At 41.1% G+C, this 6,892-nt stretch overlaps 1 protein-coding gene across 1 annotated transcript in view; it reads left to right on the top strand.

Moving 5' to 3' along the window:
• Positions 1-6,892, top strand: part of Wdfy3 (WD repeat and FYVE domain containing 3) — a 216,963-nt gene that overhangs the window by 28,889 nt on the left and 181,182 nt on the right. The window contains exon 2 of the mRNA XM_026785032.1: positions 2,997-3,098. The gene's annotated coding sequence lies outside the window, so the exon portion shown is untranslated. The remainder of the gene's footprint in view (positions 1-2,996; positions 3,099-6,892) is intronic.

Genomic DNA, 6,892 nt, shown 5'->3' with positions numbered 1-6,892 from the left:
GTGTAGAAGGAGCCCACAGTAGACTGCCTTTTCTTCTTTCTAGTCCTGGTCCACAGCCCGGAACCCTTTGCTTTCTGGTAACAGCTCTTGTGTCTGACAGTGACGAGCAAAGCCTCATCTCTGTCTCCTAGAATAAAGTAGGAAGCCCAGCTTGGTGAAACCTGGCTTACATTATTTCACAGAGATGTGTGTGCCACTACTGCCTGGCCTCTATGATTAACTAATGGCTTTTGCCGCCCTCTGGTCTCCAGGCAAACTTTGTCAGGATTCTGTAAACAGGAAGGAAGTGCCTATAGATGGGTTCTGTATCCCAGAAGGAAGTGCATGTAGATGGGTTCTGTAAACAGGAAGGAAGTGTCTGCAGACGGGTCTGTAAACAGGAAGGAAGTGTCTGCAGACGGGTTCTGTAAACAGGAAGGAGGTGTCTGCAGATGGGTTCTGTAAACAGGAAGGAAGTGCCTGTTCTGACTAGTTTGCTTTTATGGAGCTCATTTTTCATGATTTTCAAAACTTATTTCATTGGATTTATAAAATATATAATAATTTATAAGTTCGTTTTAGTGTGTGTCTATGTGTAGTGTGTAAGAGGTTTGCATGTAAGTGGTGCATATGTGTGTGAGTGTATATGTGTGTACGTATTTGGAGACCAGAGGTTATGCTGAAAGTTCCTTGATCATTCTTCAGTTTCTTCCTTGAATCTAGGGCTTACTCGTTCTAGGTGGCTAACCGGCCCTGTGATCTCTGCTTCCCAAAGTGCTGGGATGATGGGTGGCCCATCATACCCTCCTCAACCTTTTGGTGCGTGCTGGGGATCTGGAATCTGGTTCTCAGACTTGTAGAACAATTGCCTGACTGAAGGAGCACCCCTTACCCATGTTGCTTTTATTAGCGCGTCCTGGTAATGGGTAATGGGAAAGAGCTGTGACAGGTGGGCTTGCAGGTGAGCCTGCACCTGTGGCAATCACTGCAGCCCCTGTTGTGAATGATGCCTCGTTTTTTACAGCTGGTCTTCGAGTAGAAGGGAGGTACTGGAGATAACATGGATCACAGCATTTGTGTAATGAGTCATGACAGGGAATGCCAGCCACATTCAGACTTCATATTCATCCCAGATACCAACCTAGGAAACTGTGCAAAAAAGCCAAAAAAAAGTTAGCATAATTATTGATTTAATGTACTGTAGTGAACCCAGTTTGTAGAGACTCAGGCTATACTTTCTATTCTGATCGTCATGCGCCTCAGGTTCTTTGTCCACATCTTAGAGTTCATTTCTTGAGCTATCTGCTATGGTACAGGTATGGAAGCTTCTGGGCATTGGTGACTGCAGGAAGTGACTAGGCAGAACCCTCACAGGAGTCCTCCCAGCTTACCCTTCCCTCGACCTCCTCGTCCCTGCGAGGCCACTGTCCCTCTCAGAGGGTGTGGTCACACACCATCCCGGCAGTGGAGCACCCCTCGTGGTCACTTAGAGCCACTCTGCGGCCAAAACATGGAAACAGCCTGAATGTTTGTTTCAGTTATAGGGCCCAGATGTTTTCAGGGTGGAAGCCACAGCTGGAATGCCTGTCTGTTCCTAGCAGTAGCTCATCTGGATGATGACGTCTTTTGCACAAGGTCCTGGTGGTGACTGCAGTGTTAAGTCTTACTGTTGGAAGGTTGCTGTTTGTGTTGGGTGTGTTGCCTTTGGCTGTGATTACATTTGACATGAGCAGCAGTTTTGGGTTACAAGAGAAAAGCCAGATGTCTTAGGGTTACCGACAACTGATTATATTGGAGTTGTTGCATGAAGCTAAGGATGTCTATCTGGCTTGAGTCATTGTTATTTCTTTCTTCATGTCCCAGGACTGTGACGGCATCAGAGCGGGGAAACGGCAACTCTAGGGTCCTGCTCCTGCTTGTCTTGGGGTCAGGGGCTGTAGTCTTGGGTATGAAGCTACTGCTGATAGACTTTTGTTTGTAACTTTGAAATGCAAGTTTTTTCCTGGTTCCTGTTGGTTTGGGGTAGATGATTGGCGCCTTGTCCTGACAGTTTAATGTAATTAATTTTTGAACACTGAATAAAAACATAGGCAATTTTCCTAGACTGTATTGACAGATTGAAATGAAGTTATTTCCAAGCTAACACTACCCAGTATAACTCTCTTAATCATTGAAATGCCCTACCTGATCTCATCTAATGGGTTGTCACTAGCTGACTTCACAGGTGACTCATGAAACCAAGGAAGCAGACTTCTTACTTAATGTATTGGAATTAATGTGAGTTTAAGCCACACATAGCTAGTGGCTGCCATATTGGGCAATACAGACTTAACTCCTCCCAAGTCCTGGGGGTTACAATCCCTATAAACAGGCCTGTGTGTGGATTTGCCTTAGAATTTCATTCGTTTACCTCACTTTTGATCATGGACCTTACTGTTTAAGAATCTTGTCACAGAACTGTGTTTGGTGCTGTGTATGTAACTCTTTGGAATTCAGGATTTAGCGGTGTTTCTGGTGTTCGATTCTGCCTCTTCTGGAAAGCCGTGTCCAGGGTGGGTTCCGCTCACTCAGGCTGTTGTGTTTGTTAAGATAATCTGAGAAGACAGAGACTGCTACAGTGAATCTTTTATGTCTTGGTGTCTCCTGCTAGGAACACTCTGAAGATCAAGCCATCGTTTGCTCAAATATTTGAAAAGCGCACTTCCTGTTCTTGAATATTACTTAGTAATAAGATCAGATCTTTAGGAGTGATCGTTATAAAATCTGATACTTTATCTCTGTGGCAATGGTCCTCAGCCCTGGCGCACGTGAGAGGCTATTAAGGAAACCCTCATGCCCACCCACCGCTCTAGGCCTCCACTCCTGATGGGCAGTAAAGGGTGTGCAGAGCACAGTGTCTAGCCGCTCTTAGGACTGAAGGAATCCGTAGGCCTGAGGCAGTGAGCAGATGTGACTTTCTCTCTGGAGGAAAATAACCTGAATTAGGAACTAATTCAGAATCTCCCTCCCCTTTCTAGTTGGAGCCCAGATTTCAAGTCCCGAGTAAAGTGCCAGCCGTCGGGGATGGGCCCCATTGTGCTCACACCCTCAGAGCGAGCTGTCCAAGGAACGCCCTAAAGGTCAGTGCCTGGAAGACAAATTAGTGGGCTTCTCTTTAATCTTTACTAACACTGAACTTATTAGTGAATTGTGATGATGGATTGCTTCTAAGTAGAAATGGCTTTTTAAATTTTGATTAATCTATCTTTATACATTTGATGATTAAAATATCTTAAGAATTACATTTGAATGGGCTGTTTAAAAGCAGATGTACAATGCATGTTCACCTATATGCTTATAGATGTACAAGTCGTGTGCAAGGATATTCAAGAAATTGTGATAATGGCTGTAAGGAGGGGACATGAAGCTTGCGGGGATTTCCTTCCACTGTATATTTTTGTATTGGTGCTGTGTTTTAGAACCTGTGGTTATGCTAAATTCCAAAACAAAACAGACAAAACCGATACCTCAAAACTTTCTCGGATTTTTGGCAGTAGTTTTACAATTTTTCTTACTAGGAAGATATAAAACAACCCTGCTGTAAGTGGAGTTGAAGGCCTCTGCAGATTTGGTTTGAATATGCGATTTAGGGGCACCCTTTACCTTTCGTTTTTCTGAACTCAAGACTTAGGTTTACTTTTCATTGCATCTTCTTACGCTCTATTTAACTCACCAGGGCCAGATCTGTCCCGTTTGATCTGTAACACCAATTCTTAGAGTGGGCTCTTTCTCTGGTTCAGTTTCTGCTACTAGCACTTTTGCAGCCACACAGGTGGACAGCCCAGTCCTCTGCATCTTGTCCTTTGACCTTGAAAGACAGCCAGTTCCCAGGTGTTGATCACTTGTCTTACCTCTATCCCACCCTTGTCAGCAAAACAGCATTAAATTCATCCACCCAACCCCACACACTATGTTTAGAAATTATTGTTAGCTCATACATAAGCCTTTAATGATCTGTTTGTGTCTACCTTTCTTATGCAGGGCTCACCTCTATCATCCCCTCTGGGTCACCCTGTGTGCTAACTGTGCCCAATAGTTAGAGGACCCAGCTTCGTGTCTTGTGCTTTTTCCTTTGATGCATAGTCTGTTTGCTAGAAATAAGATCCACCCTACTCAATGGTCTTTAGTTAAGCTCCCAAAGTCTGATTCGGATGTCACCTCTGATGACTCCAGCTTGTGTCATGTTGACACACAAAACCACCCAGTGCTTTAGGAGTCAAAGCTTTTCTTATTTTTATCATGGTGCTTGGTTTCAGAGATCCCTGAGGCTCTGATGGTCTCTATGCAATACTGAGATGATGCTCAATTCAGTGACCTGCTAAAGCCTGTCTGGCTTCAAACTTTCATAGTCCTCTGCCCCACCTTCTCTGTGTATCTGTTTCTCTGTCTCATCCTATAGTATAGCCCAGGCTACCCTCAAACCATAATCCCCAACCTCAGCCTTCTGAGTGATGGAGTCATAGGAAGTCTGTATAGGATTGTTTTGGCTATCCTGGGTTTTTTGTTTTTCCATATGAAGTTGAATATTGTTCTTTCGAGGCCTATAAAGAATTGTATTGGGATTTTGATGGGGATTGCATTGAATCTGTAAATTGCTTTTGGTAAGATTGCTATTTTTACTATGTTGATCCTACCTATCCAAGAGCATGGGAGATCTTTCCATTTTCTCTTCAATCCATATCCTCTTCAATTTCTTTCTTCAAAGACTTAAAGATTTTGTCTGTAGGTCTTTCACTTGTTTGATTAGAGGTACCCCAAGATATTTTATGTTGTTTGTGGCTATTGTGAAGGATGATGTTTCTCTGATTTCTTTCTCAGCCCATTTATCATCTGTATATAAGAGGACTACTGATTAATCTTGTATCCCGCCACATTACTGAAGGTATTTATCAACTGTAGGAGTTCCCTCGTGGAATATTTTGAGTCCCTTATGTAAACTATTATCATCCACAACTAATGAGAGTTTGACTTCTTCCCTTTCAGTTGTATCCCCTTAATCTTCTTTTGTTGTCTTACTGTTCTAGCTAGGACTTTGAGTACTATATTGAATAGATATGGAGAGAGTGGACAACCTTGTCTTGTTCCTGATTTTGTGGGGTCACTTTGAGTTTCTCTCAATTTAGTTTGATGTTGGCTGTCAGCTTCTTGTATTTTGCCTTTATTATGTTTAAGTATGTTTCTTGTATCCCTAATCTCTCGAAGATCTTTATCACGAAGAAGTGTTGGATTTTGTTGTAGACTTTCTCAACATCTAATGAGATGATCATGTGGTTTTTTTTCTTTCAGTTTGTTTATGTAGTGGACTATATTGATGGATTTTCATATGTTGAACCATCCCTGCATCCCTGGGATGAAGCCTACTTGGTCATGGTGGATGATTTTTCTGATGTGTTGTTGGATTCAGTTTGCCAGTATTTTATTGAGTATTTTTGCACCAATGTTCATGAGGAAGATTGGTCAGTAATTCTCTTTCTTAGTTGCATCTTTGTGTGATTTAGGTATCAGGGTAACTGTAGACTTGTAAAAAGAGTTCAGTAATGCTTTTTTTCTGTTTCTATTATGTTGAACAATTTGTGGAGTATTGGTATTAGCTCTTCTTTCAAAATCTTATAGAATTCTGCACTAAAACCATCTGGTCCTGGGCTTCTTTTAATTAGGAGGCTTTTGATGACTATTTCTATTTTCTTGGGGGTTATAAAACTGTTTAAATTGTTTATCTGGTCTTGATTTAATTTTGGTATGTGGTACTTACCCAGGAAATTGTCCATTTCCTTTAAATTTTCTAATTTAGTGGAGTATATAGGCTTTTGAAGTTTGATGAATCTCTGGATTTCCTCAATGTCTGTTGTTATGTCTCCCCTTTCATTTCTGATTTTGTCAACATGGATATTCTCTCTCTGCCTTTGTGTAGTTTGGATAAAGGTTTGTCTATCTTGTTTTTCTTTTTCAATGAACCAACTTTTGTCTCATTGATTCTTTGTATTGTTTTCTTTGTTTCTATTTTATTGATTTCAGCCCTTAATTTGATTATTTCCAACCATCTACTCCTCCTGGATGAGTTTGCTTCTTTTTTCCTAGGGCTTTCAGTTCTGTTAATTTGCTAGTGTAGGATTTCTGCAACTTCTTTATATAGGCAGATGGTGTTGTGAATTTTCCTCTTAGCACTGCTTTCATTGTGCCCCATAAGTTTGGGTATGCTGTGCTGCCATTTTCACTGAATTTTAGGAATTCTTTAATTTCCTTCTTTTTTTCTTCCTTGACCTAGTGATGATTCAGTTGAATGTTGTTTAGTTTCCATGAGATTGTGGGTTTTCTGGAATTAGTGTTATTGTTGAATTCTAAGTTTAAGCTATGGTGATCTGATAAGATACAGGGGGTTATTCTATATTTTTTTTGTATCTGTTGAGATTTGTTTGTTACCAAGTATGTAGTCATTTTTATAGAGGGTTCCATTAGGTGTTGAGAAGAAGGTATATTCTTTTGTTTGGGTGGAATGTTCTATAGATGTCTGTTAGTCCATTTGAATCATGACATCTGTTAGTTCTCTTATTTTTCTGTTAAATTTCTGTTTGGTAGGTCTGTCCAGTGGTGAGAGTGGGGCATTGAAGTCTCCCACTATTGGTGTGTGTGGTTTGATGTGTGATTTATGCTGTAGTAATGTTTCTTTTACAGATGTGGGTGCCCTTGTATTTGGGGCATAGATGTTCAGAATTAAGACTTCATCTTGTTGGATTTTTCATATGACAAATATGACATGTCTGATGTGGGAATGTCATATATCAATCTGTTGATTTCATTGGTTAAGCAATAAAAAGAAACTGCTTGGCCCTCATAGGTTAAAACATAGGTGGGAGGAGTAAACAGAACAGAATGC

Source organism: Microtus ochrogaster, linkage group LG1, assembly GCF_000317375.1.
Source record: "Microtus ochrogaster isolate Prairie Vole_2 linkage group LG1, MicOch1.0, whole genome shotgun sequence".
In the NCBI taxonomy this organism is placed as follows: Eukaryota; Metazoa; Chordata; class Mammalia; order Rodentia; family Cricetidae; genus Microtus; species Microtus ochrogaster.
Note: the sequence above shows the minus strand (reverse complement) of the source record. Positions and strands in the feature narration are given on the sequence as shown.